This window comes from Leiobunum rupestre, chromosome 7 (assembly GCF_980474605.1).
Source record: "Leiobunum rupestre chromosome 7, qqLeiRupe1.1.hap1, whole genome shotgun sequence".
NCBI classification, from domain to species: Eukaryota; Metazoa; Arthropoda; class Arachnida; order Opiliones; family Sclerosomatidae; genus Leiobunum; species Leiobunum rupestre.
This window is the reverse complement of record NC_143390.1, coordinates 28,923,691-28,938,526: the sequence shown is the minus strand read 5'-3', so window position 1 is coordinate 28,938,526 and position 14,836 is coordinate 28,923,691. Positions and strand designations below refer to the sequence as shown.

Below are 14,836 nucleotides of genomic sequence, written 5' to 3'. Positions count from 1 at the left end.
GTAAATACACTAAAACAAATCGTGTTGGCGCCATCTATTGCGTTATTGTAAAACTAAACCTTAATATATTTTGCAAAAGTGTCTGCTTATAGAAACAGATGGCGCCAACACGATTGGATATAGTTGAAACTTAAACCTAATTCTCCTTCTCAAATAAAACGTGTCCCGCGAATCCCAGATTTTTTTGTATCAATAGTTCATTTTCTACCTTTTTGGGTATAACAGAGATTAGGTTTTTTCATCAAGTAAAAAATTATTTTTTTAATTAAAACGTAAACAATAACTAAATCAGATTTCATGCTAAAACCTTCATTTAAGTCCTAACAATTAACAATTCTTACTGCCTGTTGGTTGTGATTTAAAAGCGCGGATTTCCAAGGAATGTCATGTCCTCCTGTGGTAGCTCAATGTCACCCCGGGGGATAGCGTGTAAACACAGAGGGGATAAAATACAAAGGCTGGATGATCCTAAACGTGTACACTCGGTCACGTTTATTTTGATATTTTTTTCGTATGGAAATCACACCTGGGTCTTTGAAATCAACGGCTGGATGGAAAAATTCAAAGTTGAAATTCCGGAGCTGCAAATACCGTTTTTGATCCATTTTTAATCTGGGCATCGTATCCGTTACGAACGGAAACAATATTTTTGTGTCGTATGTTTTCGGACAAAAATTCCTCGTTCCCCCGACAGGGTAGAATAAAAGAACCCACCCAATTTTTAGTCAACGCTAAAAAGTTACTCCGTCTAGATAAAGCCGGATATCCGTGAGCTTGTAATAGCTCATAAATTTATTAGCGGAACCGTTGAAATTTTACCAAAGAGGATTTTGCTTCGAAAGACCACGTGACTTAAACAAATTTATAATAAAATATTTCGTCTAAACCACCGTACCTGCTCTACGTCACCGAGTAGTTGATTACTTCATCCAAGGCAATAATATAACAACGCTACACTAGACGGATTGATAAACTTGTTTTTACAGATTATTAGGGAAGTTTCAAAGTTAGATATTGAGATAGTATCGCCATCTCTTAGTAATTATTAGAATTAATAGGTAGTATTATGTACCGTATCTTTTGAATTTTAAATATAAATGTCCAAAAGGGCGTATTTAGGAGTGTTGGGGTTCAAAGATCAAGGGGGGGGGGATTTAAAACGTTAGGTTTAGTTTCAATCTATTAGGGGAGTGCAAATTTAGGTAGATTTTAGCCTAAGTCAAAGAAGACGGTTCACAGTAAAAAAGCCAAATGTAATAAAACTTTTGGTTAACATTAACTAGTGTTCGGAATTGTTAATTCATTATCCACAAAAGAATAATTTCCACTTTAAACAAAAGGGTCGTAAAGGGGACACTCGGATTTGAACCAAGGACCTCTCGATCTGCAGTCGAATGCTCTACCACTGAGCTATATCCCCGGCGGCTGAGCTAAATCCCCGGCGGCTGAGCTATATCCCCGGCGGCTGTTTGCGGTGAAAATGGCCATCAAAGAGTTAACAATATGGTATGAAAACTGCCTAAATTACGTAAAAGAATAATTTCCACTTTAAACAAAATGGTCGCAAAGGGGACACTCGGATTTGAGCCAAGGACCTCTCGATCTGCAGTCGAATGCGCTACCACTGAGCTATATCCCCGGCAGCTGATTGAAGTGAAAATGGCCATCAAAGAGTTAACAATATGGTATGAAAACTGCCTAAATTACGTAAAAGAATAATTTCCACTTTAAACAAAATGGTCGCAAAGGGGACACTCGGATTTGAGTCAAGGACCTCTCGATCTGCAGTCGAATGCTCTACCACTGAGCTATATCCCCGGCAGCTGCAGCATTGAAGTGAAAATGTCCGTCAAAGAGTTAACAATATGGTAAAAAACTGACTAAATTCCGTAAAAGAATAATTTCTACTTTAAACAAAAGGGTCGTAAAGGGGACACTCGGATTTGAACCAAGGACCTCTCGATCTGCAGTCGAATGCTCTACCACTGAGCTATATCCCCGCCGGTCGTTTACTGTGAAAAATGCCGTCAAAGAGTTAACAATATGGTACAAAAACTGACTAAATTCCATAAAAGAATAATTTCCACTTTAAACAAAAGGGTCGTAAAGGGGACACTCGGATTTGAACCAAGGACCTCTCGATCTGCAGTCGAATGCTCTACCACTGAGCTATATCCCCGCCGGTCGTTTACGGTGAAAAATGCCGGCAAAGAGTTAACAATATGGTAAAAAACTGACTAAATTCCGTAAAAGAATAATTTCCACTTTAAACAAAAGGGTCGTAAAGGGGACACTCGGATTTGAACCAAGGACCTCTCGATCTGCAGTCGAATGCTCTACCACTGAGCTATATCCCCGCCGGCCGTTTACGGTGAAAATGGCCGTCAAAGAGTTAACAATATGGTACAAAAACTGACTAAATTCCGTAAAAGAATAATTTTCAGCGTAAACAAAATGGTCGTAAAGGGGACACTCGGATTTGAACCAAGGACCTCTCGATCTGCAGTCGAATGCTCTACCACTGAGCTATATCCCCGCCGGCCGTTTACGGTGAAAATGGCCGTCAAAGAGTTAACAATATGGTACAAAAACTGACTACATTCCGTAAAAGAATAATTTTCAGCGTAAACAAAATGGTCGTAAAGGGGACACTCGGATTTGAACCAAGGACCTCTCGATCTGCAGTCGAATGCTCTACCACTGAGCTATATCCCCGCCGGCCGTTTACGGTGAAAATGGCCGTCAAAGAGTTAACAATATGGTACAAAAACTGACTAAATTCCGTAAAAGAATAATTTCCACTTTAAACAAAAGGGTCGTAAAGGGGACACTCGGATTTGAACCAAGGACCTCTCGATCTGCAGTCGAATGCTCTACCACTGAGCTATATCCCCGCCGGCCGTTTACGGTGAAAATGGCCGTCAAAGAGTTAACAATATGGTACAAAAACTGACTAAATTCCGTAAAAGAATAATTTCCACTTTAAACAAAAGGGTCGTAAAGGGGACACTCGGATTTGAACCAAGGACCTCTCGATCTGTAATCGAATGCGCTACCACTGAGCTATATCCCCGGCAGCTGATTAAGGTGAAAATGGCCATCAAAGAGTTAACAATATGGTACAAAAACTGACTAAATTCCGTAAATGAATAATTTCCACTTTAAACAAAAGGGTCGTAAAGGGGACACTCGGATTTGAACCAAGGACCTCTCGATCTGCAGTCGAATGCTCTACCACTGAGCTATATCCCCGCCGGTCGTTTACGGTGAAAAATGCCGTCAAAGAGTTAACAATATGGTACAAAAACTGACTAAATTCCATAAAAGAATAATTTCCACTTTAAACAAAAGGGTCGTAAAGGGGACACTCGGATTTGAACCAAGGACCTCTCGATCTGCTGTCGAATGCTCTACCACTGAGCTATATCCTCGCCGGCCGTTTACGGTGAAAATGGCCGTCAAAGAGTTAACAATATGGTACAAAAAATGACTAAATTCCGTAAAAGAATAATTTTCAGCGTAAACAAAATGGTCGTAAAGGGGACACTCGGATTTGAACCAAGGACCTCTCGATCTGCAGTCGAATGCTCTACCACTGAGCTATATCCCCGCCGGCCGTTTACGGTGAAAATGGCCGTCAAAGAGTTAACAATATGGTACAAAAACTGACTAAATTCCGTAAAAGAATAATTTCCACTTTAAACAAAAGGGTCGTAAAGGGGACACTCGGATTTGAACCAAGGACCTCTCGATCTGCAGTCGAATGCTCTACCACTGAGCTATATCCCCGCCGGCCGTTTACGGTGAAAATGGCCGTCAAAGAGTTAACAATATGGTACAAAAACTGACTAAATTCCTTAAATGAATAATTTCCACTTTAAACAAAAGGGTCGTAAAGGGGACACTCGGATTTGAACCAAGGACCTCTCGATCTGTAAAAGAATGCGCTACCACTGAGCTATATTGAGGTGAAAATGGCCATCAAAGAGTTAACAATATTTTTCAAAATCTGCCTAAATAACGTAAAAGAATAATTTCCACTTTATACAAAAGGGTCGTAAAGGGGACACTCGGATTTGAACCAAGGCCCTCTCGATCTGCAGTCGAATGCTCTACCACTGAGCTATATCCCCGCCGGCCGTTTACGGTGAAAATGGCCGTTTACGGTGAAAATGGCCGTCAAAGAGTTAACAATATGGTACAAAAACTGACTAAATTCCATAAAAGAATAATTTCCACTTTAAACAAAAGGGTCGTAAAGGGGACACTCGGATTTGAACCAAGGACCTCTCGATCTGCAGTCGAATGCTCTACTACTGAGCTATATCCCCGCCGGCCGTTTACGGTGAAAATGGCCGTTTACGGTGAAAATGGCCGTCAAAGAGTTAACAATATGGTACAAAAACTGACTAAATTCCGTAAAAGAATAATTTCCACTTTAAACAAAAGGGTCGTAAAGGGGACACTCGGATTTGAACCAAGGACCTCTCGATCTGCAGTCGAATGCTCTACCACTGAGCTATATCCCCGCCGGCCGTCTACGGTGAAAAATCCCGTCAAAGAGTTAACAATATGGTACAAAAACTGACTAAATTCCATAAAAGAATAATTTCCACTTTAAACAAAAGGGTCGTAAAGGGGACACTCGGATTTGAACCAAGGACCTCTCGATCTGCAGTCGAATGCTCTACCACTGAGCTATATCCTCGCCGGCCGTTTACGGTGAAAATGGCCGTCAAAGAGTTAACAATATGGTACAAAAACTGACTAAATTCCGTAAAAGAATAATTTCCACTTTAAACAAAAGGGTCGTAAAGGGGACACTCGGATTTGAACCAAGGACCTCTCGATCTGCAGTCGAATGCTCTACCACTGAGCTATATCCCCGCCGGCCGTTTGCGGTGAAAATGGCCGTCAAAGAGTTAACAATATTGTACAAAAACTGACTAAATTCCTTAAATGAATAATTTCCACTTTAAACAAAAGGGTCGTAAAGGGGACACTCGGATTTGAACCAAAGACCTCTCGATCTATAATCGAATGCGCTACCACTGAGCTATATCCCCGGCAGCTGATTGGGGTGAAAATGGCCATCAAAGAGTTAACAATATTTTTCAAAATCTGCCTAAATAACGTAAAAGAATAATTTCCACTTTAAACAAAAGGGTCGTAAAGGGGACACTCGGATTTGAACCAAGGACCTCTCGATCTGCAGTCGAATGCTCTACCACTGAGCTATATCCCCGCCGGCCGTTTACGGTGAAAAATCCCGTCAAAGAGTTAACAATATGGTACAAAAACTGACTAAATTCCGTAAAAGAATAATTTCCACTTTAAACAAAAGGGTCGTAAAGGGGACACTCGGATTTGAACCAAGGACCTCTCGATCTGTAATCGAATGCGCTACCACTGAGCTATATCCCCGGCAGCTGATTAAGGTGAAAATGGCCATCAAAGAGTTAACAATATGGTACAAAAACTGACTAAATTCCGTAAATGAATAATTTCCACTTTAAACAAAAGGGTCGTAAAGGGGACACTCGGATTTGAACCAAGGACCTCTCGATCTGCAGTCGAATGCTCTACCACTGAGCTATATCCCCGCCGGTCGTTTACGGTGAAAAATGCCGTCAAAGAGTTAACAATATGGTACAAAAACTGACTAAATTCCATAAAAGAATAATTTCCACTTTAAACAAAAGGGTCGTAAAGGGGACACTCGGATTTGAACCAAGGACCTCTCGATCTGCTGTCGAATGCTCTACCACTGAGCTATATCCTCGCCGGCCGTTTACGGTGAAAATGGCCGTCAAAGAGTTAACAATATGGTACAAAAAATGACTAAATTCCGTAAAAGAATAATTTTCAGCGTAAACAAAATGGTCGTAAAGGGGACACTCGGATTTGAACCAAGGACCTCTCGATCTGCAGTCGAATGCTCTACCACTGAGCTATATCCCCGCCGGCCGTTTACGGTGAAAATGGCCGTCAAAGAGTTAACAATATGGTACAAAAACTGACTAAATTCCGTAAAAGAATAATTTCCACTTTAAACAAAAGGGTCGTAAAGGGGACACTCGGATTTGAACCAAGGACCTCTCGATCTGCAGTCGAATGCTCTACCACTGAGCTATATCCCCGCCGGCCGTTTACGGTGAAAATGGCCGTCAAAGAGTTAACAATATGGTACAAAAACTGACTAAATTCCTTAAATGAATAATTTCCACTTTAAACAAAAGGGTCGTAAAGGGGACACTCGGATTTGAACCAAGGACCTCTCGATCTGTAAAAGAATGCGCTACCACTGAGCTATATTGAGGTGAAAATGGCCATCAAAGAGTTAACAATATTTTTCAAAATCTGCCTAAATAACGTAAAAGAATAATTTCCACTTTATACAAAAGGGTCGTAAAGGGGACACTCGGATTTGAACCAAGGCCCTCTCGATCTGCAGTCGAATGCTCTACCACTGAGCTATATCCCCGCCGGCCGTTTACGGTGAAAATGGCCGTTTACGGTGAAAATGGCCGTCAAAGAGTTAACAATATGGTACAAAAACTGACTAAATTCCATAAAAGAATAATTTCCACTTTAAACAAAAGGGTCGTAAAGGGGACACTCGGATTTGAACCAAGGACCTCTCGATCTGCAGTCGAATGCTCTACTACTGAGCTATATCCCCGCCGGCCGTTTACGGTGAAAATGGCCGTTTACGGTGAAAATGGCCGTCAAAGAGTTAACAATATGGTACAAAAACTGACTAAATTCCGTAAAAGAATAATTTCCACTTTAAACAAAAGGGTCGTAAAGGGGACACTCGGATTTGAACCAAGGACCTCTCGATCTGCAGTCGAATGCTCTACCACTGAGCTATATCCCCGCCGGCCGTCTACGGTGAAAAATCCCGTCAAAGAGTTAACAATATGGTACAAAAACTGACTAAATTCCATAAAAGAATAATTTCCACTTTAAACAAAAGGGTCGTAAAGGGGACACTCGGATTTGAACCAAGGACCTCTCGATCTGCAGTCGAATGCTCTACCACTGAGCTATATCCTCGCCGGCCGTTTACGGTGAAAATGGCCGTCAAAGAGTTAACAATATGGTACAAAAACTGACTAAATTCCGTAAAAGAATAATTTCCACTTTAAACAAAAGGGTCGTAAAGGGGACACTCGGATTTGAACCAAGGACCTCTCGATCTGCAGTCGAATGCTCTACCACTGAGCTATATCCCCGCCGGCCGTTTGCGGTGAAAATGGCCGTCAAAGAGTTAACAATATTGTACAAAAACTGACTAAATTCCTTAAATGAATAATTTCCACTTTAAACAAAAGGGTCGTAAAGGGGACACTCGGATTTGAACCAAAGACCTCTCGATCTATAATCGAATGCGCTACCACTGAGCTATATCCCCGGCAGCTGATTGGGGTGAAAATGGCCATCAAAGAGTTAACAATATTTTTCAAAATCTGCCTAAATAACGTAAAAGAATAATTTCCACTTTAAACAAAAGGGTCGTAAAGGGGACACTCGGATTTGAACCAAGGACCTCTCGATCTGCAGTCGAATGCTCTACCACTGAGCTATATCCCCGCCGGCCGTTTACGGTGAAAAATCCCGTCAAAGAGTTAACAATATGGTACAAAAACTGACTAAATTCCATAAAAGAATAATTTCCACTTTAAACAAAAGGGTCGTAAAGGGGACACTCGGATTTGAACCAAGGACCTCACGATCTGCAGTCGAATGCTCTACCACTGAGCTATATCCTCGCCGGCCGTTTACGGTGAAAATGGCCGTCAAAGAGTTAACAATATGGTACAAAAACTGACTAAATTCCGTAAAAGAATAATTTCCACTTTAAACAAAAGGGTCGTAAAGGGGACACTCGGATTTGAACCAAGGACCTCTCGATCTGCAGTCGAATGCTCTACCACTGAGCTATATCCCCGCCGGCCGTTTGCGGTGAAAATGGCCGTCAAAGAGTTAACAATATTGTACAAAAACTGACTAAATTCCTTAAATGAATAATTTCCACTTTAAACAAAAGGGTCGTAAAGGGGACACTCGGATTTGAACCAAAGACCTCTCGATCTATAATCGAATGCGCTACCACTGAGCTATATCCCCGGCAGCTGATTGGGGTGAAAATGGCCATCAAAGAGTTAACAATATTTTTCAAAATCTGCCTAAATAACGTAAAAGAATAATTTCCACTTTAAACAAAAGGGTCGTAAAGGGGACACTCGGATTTGAACCAAGGACCTCTCGATCTGCAGTCGAATGCTCTACCACTGAGCTATATCCCCGCCGGCCGTTTGCGGTGAAAATGGCCGTCAAAGAGTTAACAATATGGTACAAAAACTGACTAAATTCCTTAAATGAATAATTTCCACTTTAAACAAAAGGGTCGTAAAGGGGACACTCGGATTTGAACCAAAGACCTCTCGATCTATAATCGAATGCGCTACCACTGAGCTATATCCCCGGCAGCTGATTGGGGTGAAAATGGCCATCAAAGAGTTAACAATATTTTTCAAAATCTGCCTAAATAACGTAAAAGAATAATTTCCACTTTAAACAAAAGGGTCGTAAAGGGGACACTCGGATTTGAACCAAGGACCTCTCGATCTGCAGTCGAATGCCCTACCACTGAGCTATATCCCCGCCGGCCGGTTACGGTGAAAATGGCCGTCAAAGAGTTAACAATATGGTACAAAAACTGACTAAATTCCATAAAAGAATAATTTCCACTTTAAACAAAAGGGTCGTAAAGGGGACACTCGGATTTGAACCAAGGACCTCTCGATCTGCAGTCGAATGCTCTACCACTGAGCTATTTCCCCGCCGGCCGTTTACGGTGAAAATGGCCGTCAAAGAGTTAACAATATGGTACAAAAACTGACTAAATTCCTTAAATGAATAATTTCCACTTTAAACAAAAGGGTCGTAAAGGGGACACTCGGATTTGAACCAAGGACCTCTCGATCTGTAAACGAATGCGCTACCACTGAGCTATATCCCCGGCAGCTGATTGAGGTGAAAATGGCCATCAAAGAGTTAACAATATTTTTCAAAATCTGCCTAAATAACGTAAAAGAATAAGTTCCACTTTATACAAAAGGGTCGTAAAGGGGACACTCGGATTTGAACCAAGGCCCTCTCGATCTGCAGTCGAATGCTCTACCACTGAGCTATATCCCCGCCGGCCGTTTACGGTGAAAATGGTCGTTTACGGTGAAAATGGCCGTCAAAGAGTTAACAATATGGTACAAAAACTGACTAAATTCCGTAAAAGAATAATTTCCACTTTAAACAAAAGGGTCGAAAAGGGGACACTCGGATTTGAACCAAGGACCTCTCGATCTGCAGTCGAATGCTCTACCTCTGAGCTATATCCCCGCCGGCCGTTTACGGTGAAAATGGCCGTCAAAGAGTTAACAATATGGTACAAAAACTGACTAAATTCCTTAAATGAATAATTTCCACTTTAAACAAAAGGGTCGTAAAGGGGACACTCGGATTTGAACCAAGGACCTCTCGATCTGTAAAAGAATGCGCTACCACTGAGCTATATTGAGGTGAAAATGGCCATCAAAGAGTTAACAATATTTTTCAAAATCTGCCTAAATAACGTAAAAGAATAATTTCCACTTTATACAAAAGGGTCGTAAAGGGGACACTCGGATTTGAACCAAGGCCCTCTCGATCTGCAGTCGAATGCTCTACCACTGAGCTATATCCCCGCCGGCCGTTTACGGTGAAAATGGCCGTTTACGGTGAAAATGGCCGTCAAAGAGTTAACAATATGGTACAAAAACTGACTAAATTCCATAAAAGAATAATTTCCACTTTAAACAAAAGGGTCGTAAAGGGGACACTCGGATTTGAACCAAGGACCTCTCGATCTGCAGTCGAATGCTCTACTACTGAGCTATATCCCCGCCGGCCGTTTACGGTGAAAATGGCCGTTTACGGTGAAAATGGCCGTTTACGGTGAAAATGGCCGTCAAAGAGTTAACAATATGGTACAAAAACTGACTAAATTCCGTAAAAGAATAATTTCCACTTTAAACAAAAGGGTCGTAAAGGGGACACTCGGATTTGAACCAAGGACCTCTCGATCTGCAGTCGAATGCTCTACCACTGAGCTATATCCCCGCCGGCAGTTTACGGTGAAAAATCCCGTCAAAGAGTTAACAATATGGTACAAAAACTGACTAAATTCCATAAAAGAATAATTTCCACTTTAAACAAAAGGGTCGTAAAGGGGACACTCGGATTTGAACCAAGGACCTCTCGATCTGCAGTCGAATGCTCTACCACTGAGCTATATCCCCGCCGGCCGTTTACGGTGAAAATGGCCGTCAAAGAGTTAACAATATGGTACAAAAACTGACTAAATTCCTTAAATGAATAATTTCCACTTTAAACAAAAGGGTCGTAAAGGGGACACTCGGATTTGAACCAAGGACCTCTCGATCTGTAAACGAATGCGCTACCACTGAGCTATATCCCCGGCAGCTGATTGAGGTGAAAATGGCCATCAAAGAGTTAACAATATTTTTCAAAATCTGCCTAAATAACGTAAAAGAATAAGTTCCACTTTATACAAAAGGGTCGTAAAGGGGACACTCGGATTTGAACCAAGGCCCTCTCGATCTGCAGTCGAATGCTCTACCACTGAGCTATATCCCCGCCGGCCGTTTACGGTGAAAATGGCCGTTTACGGTGAAAATGGCCGTCAAAGAGTTAACAATATGGTACAAAAACTGACTAAATTCCTTAAATGAATAATTTCCACTTTAAACAAAATGGTCGCAAAGGGGACACTCGGATTTGAACCAAGGACCTCTCGATCTGCAGTCGAAAGCTCTACCACTGAGCTATATCCCCGGCAGCTGATTGAGGTGAAAATGGCCGTCAAAGAGTTAACAATATGGTAAAAAACTTACTAAATTCCGTAAAAGAATAATTTCCACTTTAAACAAAAGGGTCGTAAAGGGGACACTCGGATTTGAACCAAGGACCTCTCGATCTGCAATCGAATGCGCTACCACTGAGCTATATCCCCGGCAGCTGATTGAGGTGAAAATGGCCATCAAAGAGTTAACAATATGGTATGAAAACTGCCTAAATTCCGTAAAAGAATAATTTCCATTTTAAACAAAAGGGTCGTAAAGGGGACACTCGGATTTGAACCAAGGACCTCTCGATCTGCAGTCGAATGCTTTTTTTTTTATTCAACTATCAAGAAAACTATACATATTCGTCATATACAACAATGCCATACATCAAAAGTCAATAGAGAAATAAATACTTTTAGAATTGTCACTACTTAACACATAACAGATAAAATGTTAGGGTAATAAATTAAGAAAATTGTTTAAAACCTTTACAAGATCAAATTTAGAGGGATGTTTCAAGTATACCAGGGTGAGAAGTCTAATTTCGCGCCGTATGTTGGCCAGAAATAGTTGAGAGCACCACACACTAGGTTTGTTTAGTTCCTGCTCAAAAACTATTTTACATCGATACTTCCAAAGTTCATGCTTAATTACACTCATTAATAGAAAAAGGCAATGCCAAAAGTCGTTACACTGTCCCAATTTCCGATCAACGCGGTGATAAATAATAAGTTCGAAATGTTCGCTACCGAATTGAAAGCCTGGTTGTTGCAAATAGACAGACAACATTGTGAATACTTGGTGCCAGGTGTTTCGCGTTACCGAGCAAGACAGGAACAAATGTGCAACCGTTTCGGGGGCATTGTCACATAATGGACAACGATCCGTTGTCACAAGACCAGCTTTGAAAAGTCGACTCTTCACTGCGAGAGCTTGATGAATAATTTTGAAATTGGTAGAGGATAAAGTGGCTCCAAGGGTAGTGTTGGCCAAAGTTTTAAACTTCACTCGAGGGAGGGGACCCCCAAAGAAAGACCGCCACCGTTCTTCGCCGGAAGATTCAGGGAATGTCCCCGCAAAACGATCGAAGGCAATAGATTTTAAACTTTGCGGCGTATTTAAAATTTCACTAGCGTTACGGCGGATTTCGAGGTAAGGAATTGACCGATCCGACGACGTGAGCACCGGAGGCGCTGAAACATGAAAGAGAACAGCCCAGTCAGCTGGCAGTGCAGACCGGATCAAGGTGTACAATTCGAGAAGTCGATCGAGAGGTAATTCGCTATAAGGGAGTTCGATCTGGCACTGTTCAATCAAGGCATGAGGTCGTATAAAACCGGGGATGACTTCGTAATGGATGTCGCGCAGTGTTTTGAAGCCAGCCTGAGCCATAATACGGATTCTTTGTGATAGCGCTGTGGTAAAGAAATTCGAGGATTCAGAAACAGTGGTTCGGAAAGTGGATCTGACCGAGGCATCACGGTAGAGCCTATAGTCGTAAGATGCGAGTGCCAACTTGTGAGGAGTTCGACGTAGCGAGGCGGCATACGCCCAAGCAGAGCCCGATTAAATGGCGGACGGAAAGTTTCTTCTTGTCTTGTCAACCCACTGCCGTATTCCAACAGTAAGTTGTTGTGTATGGATTCGTCATGAACGGGTAACTCACGCAGGATGAGTGTTTGGCACTCTTGGATACGCATAAAGTGTAGTTTCTGGACGACATCCACTAAGCCAAAACCGCCGACTACCTTTGGTCTGATCAGCGTTGAATAAGCGAGAGCGTGATAGCCAGAGCCCCAAATAAAATCCAGAAAAGCAGCTTTTATTTGGGCAGCAAGTTTATTCGACAAAGGCAATACACGAGTGAGGTGCCAAAGCTTGGAAGTGGCCAGACAATTTATTATTATTAATTTCCCGAAGAGTGAAAGCACGCGCCGTTTCCACGCGCGCAAGACAGCCATAATACGTAAAAAAGCCGGTTCCCAGTTGAGAGCGTCAGAGAGAGCGTGGTTCGAAGTAAGTACTACCCCTAAGACCTTTAATGGCTCCTTGGATACCATAATTCCTTCAATCCGTTTGTCTGGTCCGTTTGTCCAAGAACCGAGCCATTGCCCGCTACTTTTGTCCAGATTTATAACCGCCCCAGAAGCGCTGCCGTAGTCATGATAAATCGATACCACGACGCGTACCGAAGTTTCAGCCGCTAAAGACAAAGTGTTGTCGTCTACATGTTGAAAGAGTACCGGGGAGTCGCTGTTGCAAATACGCAGACGCGGGATACTCGAAGACTGCGATAACGCGAGGCAAAGTGGCTCGGTCGAAAAAGTGTATAATAAAGGGCTTAAAGGACAGCCCTGACGGACAGATCTTCCAAGACGAAAAAAGTTCGTCAAAAAACCATTGACCTTGATCGTTGTACGACCACCCACCAGGAGTAGTTGAATCCATCGGAGAAAATGGGGACCGAACCCGAAAGCTTGCAGTACCCGGAATAGAAATGACCAGTTCACGAAATCGTACGCTTTCCGTAAGTCCATTTTCAAGAAAAGTCCCGGCTGTCTGTGGAGTGCCAGATACGAGGCAACGTCGCCAAGGTATCGTGTTGTGCCCGCGACATCACGGCCACGAATAGCTCCAGTTTGGCAGGGCGAAATGACTGTAGGCGCCACCAATGCCATGCGAGTAGCCAAGACTTTACCAATAACTTTACGGTCGACGTTGAGCAACGTGATGGGACGCCAATTAGACAATAACGTTAAGTCGCCGTCTTTCGGTAAAAGAATGATCATGCCTTGAGTCACAGAGAGAGGCATTTGTCCCGTGGCAAACATGACTTCAACAAGCCTTACGAAATCCTTGGCTATCAACGGGAGTACGAAACGCCAAAAATGGACTGTGAAGCCATCGAGACCTGGGCTACGGCCTATTGCCATAGCGTTCAAAGATTTGTGGATGTCTTCCCAAGAAACGGGACTTTCGCAAGCGGCAGACAAATCCGGTGGTAACTTTCCGGCAACAAAGGAAGCAAAACGTGCAGCTTGAGAGTCATCACTGTCCGACGCGCGATACATGTTTTCATAATAAGAAAATATTTCCTGACGAACGGAAGCGCCATCGTGAATTGATGAGCCGTCTGCTAAAGTCAAGTTTTTAATTGTCCGCCGGGTTTGCCGATGTTTTTCGAGACTCAAGAAATAGCCCGAAGGTTGCTCCCCCAAATCACGCCACTCGGTATTGGAGCGAATTACAGCGCCCCGCAATAGATAGTGGTCATGTTCCTTGATCAAATTTTGAACTTTGACGAATTCGCCACAAACCGGGTCTTGCATCGATAAACGACGTGACAACTCTTCCAACTGACAAGCCAAGAGCGTCCTGGTGTGCCGACGTTCGGAAGCGGCGGCCTTCCCGTAAAATATTGCGTAATCACGAATTGTACGTTTGAGGGTTTCGTACCAGTCAAAAATATACGTAGAATAGTGTTCGCGTGAGCGACTCCTAGTGATAATTCGCCTGACGCACGAACAGAAAACCTCATCCTCAAGTAGCGAATCGTTAAAGGACCAGGTTCCAGGGCCCCTAGGAACTCCTCCAAAATCAAAATGAGCGATCGCGGCGCGATGATCGGAAATCGGACAGTCACGAATAAAAGCATTTTGAATATTCAAAGAATCAAATTTTTTTACGAAAATGTAATCAATGCGAGAGCGGATAAACCGGCCAAAAACGTTGCCAGAACACGTAAAGTCCCTTTTGTCATTGTTTTTGAGTCGAAAAGTGTCAGTAACATGTAATTTGGCGGCAAGTCTATGAAGGGCTGTAAATTGTGACTTGTTAGGTCTACAACTAGCAGGAAGGCGGTCCCGTAGGCTATGACAAATATCGTTAAAATCGCCGCCTAAAATTAAACGGCCGGTAGGACAGTT

The 14,836-nt window shown here is 42.6% G+C and overlaps 51 non-coding genes across 51 annotated transcripts; all 51 read right to left on the bottom strand.

Moving 5' to 3' along the window:
• Positions 1–1,348: 1,348 nt before the first annotated feature.
• TRNAC-GCA (transfer RNA cysteine (anticodon GCA)) lies at positions 1,349–1,420 on the bottom strand. Its single transcript has one exon. It is a non-coding gene; the product is annotated as a tRNA-Cys (tRNA).
• Positions 1,421–1,567: 147 nt separating this feature from the next.
• On the bottom strand, positions 1,568–1,639 carry TRNAC-GCA (transfer RNA cysteine (anticodon GCA)). Its single transcript has one exon. It is a non-coding gene; the product is annotated as a tRNA-Cys (tRNA).
• Positions 1,640–1,746: 107 nt separating this feature from the next.
• On the bottom strand, positions 1,747–1,818 carry TRNAC-GCA (transfer RNA cysteine (anticodon GCA)). The gene has a single exon. It is a non-coding gene; the product is annotated as a tRNA-Cys (tRNA).
• Positions 1,819–1,928: 110 nt separating this feature from the next.
• Positions 1,929–2,000, bottom strand: TRNAC-GCA (transfer RNA cysteine (anticodon GCA)). The gene has a single exon. It is a non-coding gene; the product is annotated as a tRNA-Cys (tRNA).
• Positions 2,001–2,107: 107 nt separating this feature from the next.
• Positions 2,108–2,179, bottom strand: TRNAC-GCA (transfer RNA cysteine (anticodon GCA)). Its single transcript has one exon. It is a non-coding gene; the product is annotated as a tRNA-Cys (tRNA).
• A 106-nt stretch (positions 2,180–2,285) lies between these two features.
• On the bottom strand, positions 2,286–2,357 carry TRNAC-GCA (transfer RNA cysteine (anticodon GCA)). Its single transcript has one exon. It is a non-coding gene; the product is annotated as a tRNA-Cys (tRNA).
• Positions 2,358–2,464: 107 nt separating this feature from the next.
• Positions 2,465–2,536, bottom strand: TRNAC-GCA (transfer RNA cysteine (anticodon GCA)). Its single transcript has one exon. It is a non-coding gene; the product is annotated as a tRNA-Cys (tRNA).
• A 107-nt stretch (positions 2,537–2,643) lies between these two features.
• TRNAC-GCA (transfer RNA cysteine (anticodon GCA)) lies at positions 2,644–2,715 on the bottom strand. Its single transcript has one exon. It is a non-coding gene; the product is annotated as a tRNA-Cys (tRNA).
• Positions 2,716–2,822: 107 nt separating this feature from the next.
• On the bottom strand, positions 2,823–2,894 carry TRNAC-GCA (transfer RNA cysteine (anticodon GCA)). Its single transcript has one exon. It is a non-coding gene; the product is annotated as a tRNA-Cys (tRNA).
• Positions 2,895–3,001: 107 nt separating this feature from the next.
• TRNAC-ACA (transfer RNA cysteine (anticodon ACA)) lies at positions 3,002–3,073 on the bottom strand. The gene has a single exon. It is a non-coding gene; the product is annotated as a tRNA-Cys (tRNA).
• A 107-nt stretch (positions 3,074–3,180) lies between these two features.
• On the bottom strand, positions 3,181–3,252 carry TRNAC-GCA (transfer RNA cysteine (anticodon GCA)). Its single transcript has one exon. It is a non-coding gene; the product is annotated as a tRNA-Cys (tRNA).
• A 107-nt stretch (positions 3,253–3,359) lies between these two features.
• TRNAC-GCA (transfer RNA cysteine (anticodon GCA)) lies at positions 3,360–3,431 on the bottom strand. Its single transcript has one exon. It is a non-coding gene; the product is annotated as a tRNA-Cys (tRNA).
• Positions 3,432–3,538: 107 nt separating this feature from the next.
• On the bottom strand, positions 3,539–3,610 carry TRNAC-GCA (transfer RNA cysteine (anticodon GCA)). Its single transcript has one exon. It is a non-coding gene; the product is annotated as a tRNA-Cys (tRNA).
• Positions 3,611–3,717: 107 nt separating this feature from the next.
• Positions 3,718–3,789, bottom strand: TRNAC-GCA (transfer RNA cysteine (anticodon GCA)). Its single transcript has one exon. It is a non-coding gene; the product is annotated as a tRNA-Cys (tRNA).
• A 272-nt stretch (positions 3,790–4,061) lies between these two features.
• On the bottom strand, positions 4,062–4,133 carry TRNAC-GCA (transfer RNA cysteine (anticodon GCA)). Its single transcript has one exon. It is a non-coding gene; the product is annotated as a tRNA-Cys (tRNA).
• Positions 4,134–4,259: 126 nt separating this feature from the next.
• Positions 4,260–4,331, bottom strand: TRNAC-GCA (transfer RNA cysteine (anticodon GCA)). Its single transcript has one exon. It is a non-coding gene; the product is annotated as a tRNA-Cys (tRNA).
• A 126-nt stretch (positions 4,332–4,457) lies between these two features.
• On the bottom strand, positions 4,458–4,529 carry TRNAC-GCA (transfer RNA cysteine (anticodon GCA)). Its single transcript has one exon. It is a non-coding gene; the product is annotated as a tRNA-Cys (tRNA).
• Positions 4,530–4,636: 107 nt separating this feature from the next.
• Positions 4,637–4,708, bottom strand: TRNAC-GCA (transfer RNA cysteine (anticodon GCA)). The gene has a single exon. It is a non-coding gene; the product is annotated as a tRNA-Cys (tRNA).
• A 107-nt stretch (positions 4,709–4,815) lies between these two features.
• On the bottom strand, positions 4,816–4,887 carry TRNAC-GCA (transfer RNA cysteine (anticodon GCA)). Its single transcript has one exon. It is a non-coding gene; the product is annotated as a tRNA-Cys (tRNA).
• Positions 4,888–4,994: 107 nt separating this feature from the next.
• TRNAY-AUA (transfer RNA tyrosine (anticodon AUA)) lies at positions 4,995–5,066 on the bottom strand. The gene has a single exon. It is a non-coding gene; the product is annotated as a tRNA-Tyr (tRNA).
• Positions 5,067–5,173: 107 nt separating this feature from the next.
• TRNAC-GCA (transfer RNA cysteine (anticodon GCA)) lies at positions 5,174–5,245 on the bottom strand. Its single transcript has one exon. It is a non-coding gene; the product is annotated as a tRNA-Cys (tRNA).
• A 107-nt stretch (positions 5,246–5,352) lies between these two features.
• TRNAC-ACA (transfer RNA cysteine (anticodon ACA)) lies at positions 5,353–5,424 on the bottom strand. Its single transcript has one exon. It is a non-coding gene; the product is annotated as a tRNA-Cys (tRNA).
• A 107-nt stretch (positions 5,425–5,531) lies between these two features.
• TRNAC-GCA (transfer RNA cysteine (anticodon GCA)) lies at positions 5,532–5,603 on the bottom strand. Its single transcript has one exon. It is a non-coding gene; the product is annotated as a tRNA-Cys (tRNA).
• A 107-nt stretch (positions 5,604–5,710) lies between these two features.
• TRNAC-GCA (transfer RNA cysteine (anticodon GCA)) lies at positions 5,711–5,782 on the bottom strand. Its single transcript has one exon. It is a non-coding gene; the product is annotated as a tRNA-Cys (tRNA).
• Positions 5,783–5,889: 107 nt separating this feature from the next.
• Positions 5,890–5,961, bottom strand: TRNAC-GCA (transfer RNA cysteine (anticodon GCA)). The gene has a single exon. It is a non-coding gene; the product is annotated as a tRNA-Cys (tRNA).
• A 107-nt stretch (positions 5,962–6,068) lies between these two features.
• On the bottom strand, positions 6,069–6,140 carry TRNAC-GCA (transfer RNA cysteine (anticodon GCA)). The gene has a single exon. It is a non-coding gene; the product is annotated as a tRNA-Cys (tRNA).
• Positions 6,141–6,412: 272 nt separating this feature from the next.
• Positions 6,413–6,484, bottom strand: TRNAC-GCA (transfer RNA cysteine (anticodon GCA)). Its single transcript has one exon. It is a non-coding gene; the product is annotated as a tRNA-Cys (tRNA).
• A 126-nt stretch (positions 6,485–6,610) lies between these two features.
• TRNAC-GCA (transfer RNA cysteine (anticodon GCA)) lies at positions 6,611–6,682 on the bottom strand. Its single transcript has one exon. It is a non-coding gene; the product is annotated as a tRNA-Cys (tRNA).
• A 126-nt stretch (positions 6,683–6,808) lies between these two features.
• On the bottom strand, positions 6,809–6,880 carry TRNAC-GCA (transfer RNA cysteine (anticodon GCA)). Its single transcript has one exon. It is a non-coding gene; the product is annotated as a tRNA-Cys (tRNA).
• Positions 6,881–6,987: 107 nt separating this feature from the next.
• TRNAC-GCA (transfer RNA cysteine (anticodon GCA)) lies at positions 6,988–7,059 on the bottom strand. Its single transcript has one exon. It is a non-coding gene; the product is annotated as a tRNA-Cys (tRNA).
• Positions 7,060–7,166: 107 nt separating this feature from the next.
• TRNAC-GCA (transfer RNA cysteine (anticodon GCA)) lies at positions 7,167–7,238 on the bottom strand. Its single transcript has one exon. It is a non-coding gene; the product is annotated as a tRNA-Cys (tRNA).
• Positions 7,239–7,345: 107 nt separating this feature from the next.
• TRNAY-AUA (transfer RNA tyrosine (anticodon AUA)) lies at positions 7,346–7,417 on the bottom strand. Its single transcript has one exon. It is a non-coding gene; the product is annotated as a tRNA-Tyr (tRNA).
• Positions 7,418–7,524: 107 nt separating this feature from the next.
• Positions 7,525–7,596, bottom strand: TRNAC-GCA (transfer RNA cysteine (anticodon GCA)). Its single transcript has one exon. It is a non-coding gene; the product is annotated as a tRNA-Cys (tRNA).
• A 107-nt stretch (positions 7,597–7,703) lies between these two features.
• Positions 7,704–7,775, bottom strand: TRNAC-GCA (transfer RNA cysteine (anticodon GCA)). The gene has a single exon. It is a non-coding gene; the product is annotated as a tRNA-Cys (tRNA).
• Positions 7,776–7,882: 107 nt separating this feature from the next.
• On the bottom strand, positions 7,883–7,954 carry TRNAC-GCA (transfer RNA cysteine (anticodon GCA)). Its single transcript has one exon. It is a non-coding gene; the product is annotated as a tRNA-Cys (tRNA).
• A 107-nt stretch (positions 7,955–8,061) lies between these two features.
• Positions 8,062–8,133, bottom strand: TRNAY-AUA (transfer RNA tyrosine (anticodon AUA)). The gene has a single exon. It is a non-coding gene; the product is annotated as a tRNA-Tyr (tRNA).
• Positions 8,134–8,240: 107 nt separating this feature from the next.
• Positions 8,241–8,312, bottom strand: TRNAC-GCA (transfer RNA cysteine (anticodon GCA)). Its single transcript has one exon. It is a non-coding gene; the product is annotated as a tRNA-Cys (tRNA).
• Positions 8,313–8,419: 107 nt separating this feature from the next.
• Positions 8,420–8,491, bottom strand: TRNAY-AUA (transfer RNA tyrosine (anticodon AUA)). The gene has a single exon. It is a non-coding gene; the product is annotated as a tRNA-Tyr (tRNA).
• A 107-nt stretch (positions 8,492–8,598) lies between these two features.
• TRNAC-GCA (transfer RNA cysteine (anticodon GCA)) lies at positions 8,599–8,670 on the bottom strand. Its single transcript has one exon. It is a non-coding gene; the product is annotated as a tRNA-Cys (tRNA).
• Positions 8,671–8,777: 107 nt separating this feature from the next.
• TRNAC-GCA (transfer RNA cysteine (anticodon GCA)) lies at positions 8,778–8,849 on the bottom strand. The gene has a single exon. It is a non-coding gene; the product is annotated as a tRNA-Cys (tRNA).
• Positions 8,850–8,956: 107 nt separating this feature from the next.
• On the bottom strand, positions 8,957–9,028 carry TRNAC-ACA (transfer RNA cysteine (anticodon ACA)). Its single transcript has one exon. It is a non-coding gene; the product is annotated as a tRNA-Cys (tRNA).
• A 107-nt stretch (positions 9,029–9,135) lies between these two features.
• TRNAC-GCA (transfer RNA cysteine (anticodon GCA)) lies at positions 9,136–9,207 on the bottom strand. Its single transcript has one exon. It is a non-coding gene; the product is annotated as a tRNA-Cys (tRNA).
• Positions 9,208–9,333: 126 nt separating this feature from the next.
• Positions 9,334–9,405, bottom strand: TRNAC-GCA (transfer RNA cysteine (anticodon GCA)). Its single transcript has one exon. It is a non-coding gene; the product is annotated as a tRNA-Cys (tRNA).
• A 272-nt stretch (positions 9,406–9,677) lies between these two features.
• TRNAC-GCA (transfer RNA cysteine (anticodon GCA)) lies at positions 9,678–9,749 on the bottom strand. Its single transcript has one exon. It is a non-coding gene; the product is annotated as a tRNA-Cys (tRNA).
• A 126-nt stretch (positions 9,750–9,875) lies between these two features.
• TRNAC-GCA (transfer RNA cysteine (anticodon GCA)) lies at positions 9,876–9,947 on the bottom strand. Its single transcript has one exon. It is a non-coding gene; the product is annotated as a tRNA-Cys (tRNA).
• A 145-nt stretch (positions 9,948–10,092) lies between these two features.
• TRNAC-GCA (transfer RNA cysteine (anticodon GCA)) lies at positions 10,093–10,164 on the bottom strand. The gene has a single exon. It is a non-coding gene; the product is annotated as a tRNA-Cys (tRNA).
• A 107-nt stretch (positions 10,165–10,271) lies between these two features.
• TRNAC-GCA (transfer RNA cysteine (anticodon GCA)) lies at positions 10,272–10,343 on the bottom strand. Its single transcript has one exon. It is a non-coding gene; the product is annotated as a tRNA-Cys (tRNA).
• Positions 10,344–10,450: 107 nt separating this feature from the next.
• Positions 10,451–10,522, bottom strand: TRNAC-ACA (transfer RNA cysteine (anticodon ACA)). Its single transcript has one exon. It is a non-coding gene; the product is annotated as a tRNA-Cys (tRNA).
• A 107-nt stretch (positions 10,523–10,629) lies between these two features.
• On the bottom strand, positions 10,630–10,701 carry TRNAC-GCA (transfer RNA cysteine (anticodon GCA)). Its single transcript has one exon. It is a non-coding gene; the product is annotated as a tRNA-Cys (tRNA).
• Positions 10,702–10,827: 126 nt separating this feature from the next.
• On the bottom strand, positions 10,828–10,899 carry TRNAC-GCA (transfer RNA cysteine (anticodon GCA)). Its single transcript has one exon. It is a non-coding gene; the product is annotated as a tRNA-Cys (tRNA).
• Positions 10,900–11,005: 106 nt separating this feature from the next.
• On the bottom strand, positions 11,006–11,077 carry TRNAC-GCA (transfer RNA cysteine (anticodon GCA)). Its single transcript has one exon. It is a non-coding gene; the product is annotated as a tRNA-Cys (tRNA).
• Between the last annotated feature and the right edge of the window lie 3,759 nt (positions 11,078–14,836).